The sequence below is a fragment of the Salmo trutta genome, chromosome 25, assembly GCF_901001165.1.
Source record: "Salmo trutta chromosome 25, fSalTru1.1, whole genome shotgun sequence".
Lineage (NCBI taxonomy): Eukaryota > Metazoa > Chordata > Actinopteri > Salmoniformes > Salmonidae > Salmo > Salmo trutta.
Genome location: NC_042981.1, coordinates 6,947,450 through 6,957,460, shown reverse-complemented (window position 1 = coordinate 6,957,460; position 10,011 = coordinate 6,947,450). Strand labels below are relative to the sequence as shown.

The following is a 10,011-nucleotide window of genomic DNA, read 5'->3' as shown; positions in this document are numbered from 1 at the left end:
GTATACAGTACCAGTCAAAAGTCTCCAAGAAGGAGAGCGATGGTGCTGCATTAGAAGACCTGGCCTCCACAATCACCCAACCTCAACCCAAATGAGATGGTTTGGGATGAGTTGGACCACAGAGTGAAGGAAAAGCAGCCAACAAGTGCTCAGCATATGTGGGAAATCCTTCAAGACTTTTGGAAAAGCATTCCTCATGAAGCTGGTTGAGAGAATGCCAAGAGTGTGCAAAGCTGTCATCAAGGCAAACAGGTGGCTACTTTGAAAATCTCAAATATTGTCACATCCTGACCATAGTAAGAGGTTATTTTCTATGGTAGAGTAGGTCAGGGCGTGACAGGGGGTGTTTTTCTATGTTTTGTATTTCTATGTTTAAGTTCTAGTTTTTCTATTTCTATGTTTTTTTTGGATGATCTCCAACTAGAGGCAGCTGGTCCTCGTTGTCTCTAATTGGAGATCATATTTAAGTAGGGTTTTTTTCCCAGCTGTGTTTGTGGGAAGTTATTTTCTGTTTAGTCTCTGTACCTGACAGAACTGTGCGCTGTCGATTTTCCTCTTTGTTATTTTGCTTCAGTATTTTGAGTAATAATAAATTATCATCATGAGCACTCAACATGCTGCGCTTTGGTCCCCTCTCTACGACAGCCGTTACAAATATAAAATATATTTTGATTTGTTTAACACTTCTTTGGTTACTACATGATTCCATAAGTGCTATTTCATAGTTTTGTTGTCTTCACTATTATTCTACAATGTAGAAAACATAAAAAAATAAATAAAAACCCTTGAATGAATAAGTGAGTCCAAACTTTTGACTGATACTGTATGTATATTTTATAGTTATAACCCTTAACTGTTTACATGTGTGAATATCATTGTCTTATAGAACCACAACAATAAGATTCCAAGTCTCTTTCTGTCTGTGTGTGTGTGTGTGTGTGTGTGCGTGTGTGTGTGTGTGTGGTGGTGACTATCAAGTGTACCGTGATGGGCCTCAACATCATGTTCTAACCAGACAGCACTATAGAGGACAGAACCAAACCAATCAGTTGTACAGTAAGTTTATAACAGGTGAGGACATTCACAGCCGACCGCTCAGACGGGTGAGGACATTCACAGCCGACCGCTCAGACGGGTGAGGACATTCACAGCCGACCGTTCAGACGGGTGAGGACATTCACAGCTGACTGCTCAGACGGGTGAGGGCAGACGACCGCTCAGACGGGTGAGGGCATACCAGCCAGCCATTTTTGTATGGCCCTTAGACGGATTTAGTGAACAACAGGTATTTACATGGTCCGCAAATTCTCTGCATTTAGCGACCAATACATTTTACACCTAGACTTGGTGCTCCGGTAACGCTTTCCGTGCGGTAGCAGAGATAACAGTCTATTTATTTATTTATTTTTTATTTCACCTTTATTTAACCAGGTAGGCAAGTTGAGAACAAGTTCTCATTTACAATTGCGACCTGGCCAAGATAAAGCAAAGCAGTTCGACAACATACAAAAACATAGAGTTACACATGGAGTAAAACAACATACAATCAATGATGCAGTAGAAAAAAATAAGACTATATACAATGTGAGCAAATGATGTGAGATAATGGAGGTAAAGGCAAAAAAATGCCATGGTGGCAGAGTAAATAAAGTATGGCAAGAAAAACACTGGAAAGGTAGATTTGTAGTTTGAAGAAAGTTAAAAGTTAAAATATAAATAATATGGTGCAAAGGAGCAAAATAAATAAAATAAATAAATACAGTAGGGGAAAAGGTAGTAGTTTGGGCTCAATTAAAGATGGGCTATGTACAGGTGCAGAGATCTGTGAGCTGTTCTGACAGCTGGTGCTTAAAGCTAGTGAGGGAGATAAGTGTTTCCAGTTTTAGAGATTTTTGTAGTTCGTTCCAGTCATTGGCAGCTGAGAACTGGAAGGAGAGACGGCCAAAGGAGGAGTTGGCTTTAGGGGTGACCAGAGAGATATACCTGCTGGAGCGCGTGCTACAGGTGGGTGCTGCTATGGTGACCAGTGAGCGGAGATAAGGGGGGACTTTACCTAGCAGGGTCTTGTAGATGACCTTGAGCCAATGTGTTTGGCGACGAGTATGAAGTGAAGGCCAGCCAACGAGAGCATACACGTCGCAGTGGTGGGTTGTATATGGGGCTTTGGTGACAAAACGGATGGCACTGTGATAGACTGCATACAGCTTGTTGAGTAGGGTATTGGAGGCTATTTTGTAAATGACATCGCCGAAGTCGAGGATTGGTAGGATGGTCAGTTTTACGAGGGTATGTTTGGCAGCATGAGTGAAGGATGCATTGTTGCGAAATAGGAAGCCAATTCTAGATTTCACTTTGGATTGGAGATGATTGATGTGAGTCTGGAAGGAGAGTTTACAGTCTAACCAGACACCTAGGTATTTGTAGTTGTCCACAAATTCTAAGTTAGAACCGTCCAGAGAAGTTATGCTGGATGGGCGGGCAGGTGCAGGCAGCGATCGGTTGAAGAGCATGCATTTAGTTTTACTTGTGTTTAGGAGCAGTTGGAGACCACGGAAGGAGAGTTGAATGGCATTGAAGCTCGTCTGGAGGGTTGTTAACCTCTTACATCTACACGTTCCGCTAGCGGAACGATTGCTCCAATATCCAATGATGGGCGGGGCGCGAAATTCAAACTCCTCTAAAATCGAAAACTTCCATTTTTCAAACATATGACTATTTTACAGCTATTTAAAGACAAGACTCTCCTTTATCTAACCAAACTGTCCGATTTCAAAAAGGCTTTACAGCGAAAGCAAAACATTAGAATATGTCAGCAGAGTACCCAGCCAGAAATATTCAGACACCCATTTTTCAAGCTAGCATATCATGTCACATAAACCCAAACCATAGCTAAATGCAGCACAAACCTTTGATGATCTTCATCAGATGACACACCTAGGACATTATGTTATACAATACATGCATGTCTGTTCAATCAAGTTCATATTTATATCAAAAACCAGCTTTTTACATTAGCATGTGACGTTCAGAACTAGCATTCCCACCGAACACTTCCGGTGATTTTACTAAATTACTCACGATAAACGTTCACAAAAAGCATAACAATTATTTTAAGAATTATAGATACAGAACTCCTCTATGCACTCGATATGTCCGATTTTAAAATAGCTTTTCGGATGAAGCACATTTTGCAATAATCTAAGTACATAGCCCGGCATTACAGGGCTAGCTATTTAGACACCCTGCAAGTTTAGCCTTCACCAAAATCACATTTCCTATAAGAAAAATGTTCTTACCTTGCTTGTTCTTCGTCAGAATACACTGCCAGGACTTCTACTTCAATAACAAATGTAGGTTTGGTCCCAAATAATCCATCGTTATGTTCCATCAAGACGTTTTGTTCGTGAGTTCTAGACACTATCCCAACGCTAAATCTCGGCCACGAGCATGACGCAAAATATGACAAAAAATTTCTAAATATTCCATTACCGTACTTCGAAGCATGTCAACCGCTGTTTAAAACCAATTTTTATGCAATTTATCTCGTAGAGAAGCGATAATATTCCGACCGGGAATCTGCCTGTCTGTAAACTGAGGAAAAAACCGAAAGCCGGGGGCGGGGCGTGTCACGCGCCTAAGGCTTAGTCCATTGAGTGACCACTTAGCTTTTGCTCTCCTTTGTTTCAGCCAGGGCTTTGAATTACGTCATTCCTGTTTTTCCCGGGCTATGAGACCTCATTGGAGACGTGCGAATTGTCACGTAAGAGCAGAGATCCTTTGTAAACGATAGAGATAATAAAGAAGGGCAAGAAATGTTCAGACAGGGTACTTCCTGAACAGAAGCATCTCAGGTTTTTGCCTGCCATAGGAGTTCTGTTATACACAGACACCATTCAAACAGTTTCAGAAACTTTGGAGTGTTTTCTCTCCAAAGCTATTAATTATATGCATATTCCAGTTTCTGGGCAGGACTAATAATCAGATTAAATCGGGTACGTTTTTTATCCAGCCGTGAAAATACTGCCCCCTAGCCATAAGAGGTTAACACAGTGTTCAAAGAAGGGCCAGAAGTATACAGAATGGTGTCGTCTGCGTAGAGGTGGATCAGAGATTCACCAGCAGCAAGAGCGACATCATTTATGTATACAGAGAAAAGAGTTGGCCCAAGAATTGAACCCTGTGGTACCCCCATAGAGACTGCCAGAGGTCCAGACAGTAGGCCCTCCGATTTGACACACTGAACTCTGTCAGAGAAGTAGTTGGTGAACCAGGCGACGCAATCGTTTGAGAAACCAAGGCTACTAAGTCTGCCGATGAGGATGTGGTGATTAACAGAGTCAAAAGCTTTGGCCAGGTCAATGAATACGGCAGCACAGTAATGTTTCTTATCGATGGCGGTTACGATGTCGTTTAGGACCTTGAGCGTGGCTGAGGTGCACCCATGACCAGCTCTGAAACCAGATTGCATAGCGGAGAGGGTGCGGTGGGATTCAAAATAGTCGGTAATCTGTTTGTTGACTTGGCTTTCGAAGACCTTAGAAAGGCAGGGTAGGATGGATATAGGTCTGTAGCAATTTGGGTCAAGAGTGTCACCTCCTTTGAAGAGGGGGATGACAGCAGCTGCTTTCCAATCTATGGGAATCTCAGACGACACGAAAGAGAGGTTGAACAGGCTAGTAATAGGGGTTGCAATAATTTCGGCAGATCATTTTAGAAAGAAAGGGTCCAGATTGTCAAGCCCAGCTGATTTGTAGGGGTCCAGATTTTGCAGCTCTTTCAGAACATCAGCTGAATGGATTTGGGAGAAGGAGAAATGGGGGAGGCTTGGGCGAGTAGCTGTGGGGGGTGTAGTGCTGTTGAATGCAGTAGGGGTAGTTAGGTGGAAAGCATGGCCAGCCGTAGAAAAATGCTTATTGAAATTCTCAATTATAGTGGGCTTATCGGTGGTGACAGAGTTTCCTATCCTCAGTGCAGTGGGCAGTTGGGAGGAGGTGTTCTTATTCTCCATGGACTTTACAATGTCCCAGAACTTTTTAGAGTTGGAGTTGCACGAAGCAAATTTCTGTTTGAAAAAGCTAGCCTTGGCGTTTCTAACTGCCTGTGTGTATTGGTTTCTAACTTCCCTAAAAAGTTGCATATCGCGGGGGCAGTTCGATGCTAATGCAGAACGCCACAGGATATTTTTGTGTTGGTTAAGGGCAGTCAGGTCTGGGGAGAACCAAGGGCTATATCTGTTCCTGGTTCTAAATTTCTTGAAAGGGGCATGCTTATTTAAGATGGAGAGGAAGGCATTTTAAAAAAAATAACCAGGCATCCTCTACTGACGGGATGAGGTCAATATCCTTCCAGGATACCAGGGCCAGGTCGATTAGAAAGGCTTGCTCGTTGAAATGTTTCAGGGAGCGTTTGACAGTGATGAGTGGAGGTCGTTTGACCGCTGACCCATTACGGGTGCAGGCAATGAGGCAGTGATCGCTGAGATCTTGGTTGAAAACAGCAGAGGTGTAATTAGAGGGCACATTGGTTAGGATGATATCTATGAGGGTGCCAGTGTTTGCGGCTTTGGGGTTGTACCTGGTGGGTTCATTAATAATTTGTGTGAGATTGAGGGTATCAAGCTTGGATTGTAGAATGGCTGGGGTGTTAAGCATGTCCCAGTTTAGGTCGCCTAGTAGCACGAGCTCTGAAGATAGATGGGGGGCAATCAGTTCACATATGGTGTCCAGAGCACAGCTAGGGGCCGAGGGGGGTCTATAGCAGGCGGCAACGGTGAGAGACTTGTTTTTGGAGAGGTGGATTTTTAAAAGTAGAAGTTCAAATTGTTTGGGTACAGACCTGGATAGCAGGACAGAACTCTGCAAGCTATCTCTGCAGTAGATTGCAACACCGCCCCCTTTGGTCGTTCTATCTTGTCTGAAAACGTTGTAGTTAGGGATGAAGATTTCACAGTTTTTGGTGGACTTCCTAAGCCAAGATTCAGATACAGCTAGGACATCCGGGTTGGCAGAGTGTGCTAAAGCAGTGAATAAAACAAACTTAGGGAGGAGGCTTCTAATGTTAACATGCATGAAACCAAGGCTATTACGGTTACAGAAGTCATCAAAAGAGAGCGCCTGGGGAGTAGGTGTGGAGCCAGGCACTGCAGGGCCTGGATTCACCTCTACATCCCCAGCGGAGCAGAGAAGAATAAGTATGAGGGTACGGCTAAAAGCTATAAGAATTGGTCGTCTGTGACGTCCAGAATAGAGAGAAAAAGGAGCAGGTGTCTGGGGGCGATAAAATAGCTTCAAGGTATAATGTACAGACAAAGGTATGGTGGGATGTGAGTACAGAGGAGGTAAACCTAGGCATTTAGTGATTATGAGAGAGATATTGTCTCTAGAAACATCATTGAAACCAGAAGATGTCATAGCATGTGTGGGTGGAGGAACTGAGAGGTTGGATAAGGTATAATGAGCAGGGCTAGAGGCTCTACAGTGAAATAAGCCAATAAACACTAACCAGAACAGCAATGGACAAGGCATATTGACATTAAGGAGAGGCATGCTTAGCCGAGTGATCAGAGGGTCCAGTGAGATTCAGACAGCTAGCCGGGCCATAGGTAGCAAGCTGGTGGAAGATGGGAGGGAGGTCTGTTTTTAGCCGCCTCGTGCGTTTCCGTCTGTGGGTTAGTGGGGTTCCGTGTGGAAGGGGGGATCTGTCCAAGTTGGCAAAATAGTTAGTTATAGTGGCCCAAGAAAAGTGTCCGACAGACCTATTCAGATCGCAGCCGAAAAGACAGCTAACGATTAGCTGGCCGCAGATGGGCGATCAGGTTACGTCGCGACGGAGGGGCCAGTTGGACAACTCCCTCGGGCAGATAACGTCGGTGATCCAGTCGTGAAGACCCAATGGGGCTCCGCATCGGCAGTAAAACGGGTCAGGATAGGTGAGTTGTAGCCCAGGAGACACTTCAGCTGGCTAGCTCAGGAATAGCCCACGAGTGGCTGACGGAACTCTTCAGCTGGCTAGCTAGCAAGCTCCGTAATAGTGTGTGTTAAATTCCGTGACCGACGTTGCCAATAGTCACTCAGGTAGCAGCTAGTTAGCTGCAAGATCCAGGTGTAAATGTCCAGAGCCTGCGGTAGAAATCGAGGAAAGGAGAGAGAATAGGTCCGATATGCTCTGGTCTGAGTCGCGCTATACAAAAACTGGCGATAGCTTTTCGAGCTAATGGATAGCTGAGGACAGCTAACCGTAGCTAGCTGAACTTCAACGTTAGCCAGTGAAAATGGCTAACCTCTGGCTAGCTTCTGTCGTGGAATTCAGATGAGGTAAATAATACTTTCTTTTTTTTTTTTAAATTGATGAGGCGGGTTGCAGGAGAGTGCTTTGAGGTTGAGTATTTAGAATAAAAAAAAAATGTAAAAAGATAAGTGATGAAAAAAGTGATGAAAAAATATGTAAATATATATATATATATATATACACGGGACACGACAGGACGTCTGAACTGCTACGCCATCTTGGATTAGAAAGGTCTATGAATAGGATGGCTGGAGTATTTGACCATTTTTAGGGCCTTCCTCTGACACCGCTTGGTATAGAGTTCCTGGATGGTAGGAAATCAAATCTGACTTGATTTGAAGCTTGGCCCCAGTGATGTACTGGGCCGTATGCACATACCGTGTGTAGCGCCTTGCTGAGCAGTTGCTCTCGATTGTGCAGCTGTTGACATTTTTGAGGATTTGAGGACCCATGCCAAATCTTTTCAGTCTACTGAAGGGGAAAACGTGTCGTGCCCTCTTCACAACTGTCTTGGTGTGTTAGGACCATGCTAGTTTGTTGGTGATGTAGACCCACTCCACTACAGCCCCGTTGATGTTAATGGGGGCGTACTTGGCCCTCCTCTTCCTGTAGTCCACGATCATCTCCTTTGTTTTGATCACGTTGAGGGAGAGGTTGTTGTCCTGGCACCACACTGCCAGGTCTCTGACCTCCTCCCTATGGCCAGCAGTCTCAAGACAATATCCATAATGACCATAGAGAAAGTATTAAAACTTCAAGACCCTATGGTCAGATGTCTTTTCATAAAGATGTCATGGGAAGTAATGGAATCCAAGTTTCTGGTGAGTGCAGGGGAGAACGAACCAGTGGAGGCTGCAACAGGTAGGTAGCAGGTAGAGGGGGACAAGGAGGGATTGGGCCAAGCTCATCCAGTTGTCAGGCCAGTGTGTCCTCAGTTGCGGTCCAAGAGACTCAGGCCCTCTGGAAGGGGAGACAGGAAGATAAAATTCGACATACCAATTAGGATCTGGATAAAAATACTTGTAATCAGTTATAGAACCCATTGCCCTTTATGGTAGTGAGGTCTGGGGTCCGCTCACCAACCAAGAATTTACAAATGGGACAAACACCAATTTGAGACTCTGCATGCAGAATTCTGCAAAAAAATAAAAGCTGAAATAAATAATTTTCTCTGCTATTATTCTGATATTTCACATTATTAAAATAAAGTGGTGATCCTAACTGACCTAAGACAGGGAATTTTTACTAGGATTAAATGTCAGGAATTGTGAAAAACTGAGTTTAAATGTATTTGGCTAATGTGTATGTAAACTTCCGACTTCAACTGTATGTCCTGTTCCTCTGTATCTTAGTTGGTAGCACATGGCGCTTGAGTCATGGGTTTGATTCCCAGTACCAACCTTATGTAAAATGTATGCCAAAAAACATCTATTACTATTATTTTATTATAAGAAGCAGGATAAAAATGTCAGACAAGCCAGCAGAATTACTGGCAGTCTCCAACTGTCTGTGTCTGAGCTCTACACAAACCTGATGGATGATGTATCAGCCTTGCTGATACACTAAAAGGAGGAGCCACAGTCTTCTGCAGCTCAAAATCCACACCATGGGAGTTCCTGTAACCAAAATACATGGGAGTTCCTTTAACCAAAAGACATGGGAGTTCCTTTAACCAAAATACATGGGAGTTCCTTTAACCAAAATACATGGGAGTTCCTTTAACCAAAAGACATGGGAGTTCCTTTAACCAAAAGACATGGGAGTTCCTGTAACCAAAAGACATGGGAGTTCCTGTAACCAAAAGACATGGGAGTTCCTTTAACCAAAAGACATGGGAGTTCCTTTAACCAAAAGACATGGGAGTTCCTTTAACCAAAAGACATGGGAGTTCCTTAAAACCAGTTGAGCTGACAGACGTTTTGCACTGTTTCGCTACGGTTTTAGTCGTCAGTCTAGCAAGAGGGTAATATTTTATTAATGTAGTGGTGATCATATGCAATGTTTCTGCTAGCAACGTAAAACAAATGTTTGATATCCACACAAAATGTGTTCTTTACTTATTTTAGGTTTAGGGAAGTGTGTAGGTCGCAATCTTTATCGTAGAGCTATGAAAGTTATGTATTTAGACCCACCTGCTTGAGACAAATTCAGCGATGACTTTGCCACGTCTGTGCCATGAAGCAGTCGAGCTGGATAAATGTTTTTCTAAGGACCGCCTCTGGGACGTAACGTTGAAGTGATGTGATATAAACTGATGTAATGATGCAGCCAACCACCAGAGGGAGGCAAATACTAGTTTATTCGACAGATGCTTTTTAAATGGCTGTCTTGACAAATAAAATGGTGAGATATCAATAATATAATCATGTAAGCATATTTTTTAAGTAATTCTTGTGGCGTTTTTGGGGACTGTCAAGACATGGGAGTTCATTAAACCAAAATACATGGGAGTTCCTTTAACCAAAATACATGGGAGTTCCTTTAACCAAAATACATGGGAGTTCCTATAACCAAAATACATGGGAGTTCCTTTAACCAAAATACATGGGAGTTCCTTAAACCAAAATACATGGGATTTCCTTTAATCAAAATACATGGGAGTTCCTTTAAACAAAATACATGGGAGTTCCTTTAACCAAAATACATGGGAGTTCCTTAAACCAAAATACATGGGATTTCCTTTAACCAAAATACATGGGAGTTCCTTTAACCAAAATACATGGG

General features: G+C 43.2%; 1 long non-coding RNA gene across 1 annotated transcript; it reads right to left on the bottom strand.

Moving 5' to 3' along the window:
- Positions 1-7,932: 7,932 nt before the first annotated feature.
- On the bottom strand, positions 7,933-9,554 carry LOC115161933 (uncharacterized). The gene is made up of 3 exons (XR_003869460.1): positions 9,420-9,554; positions 8,818-8,903; positions 7,933-8,247 (listed from the first exon to the last, which is right to left on the bottom strand). It is a non-coding gene; the product is annotated as an uncharacterized LOC115161933 (long non-coding RNA).
- Between the last annotated feature and the right edge of the window lie 457 nt (positions 9,555-10,011).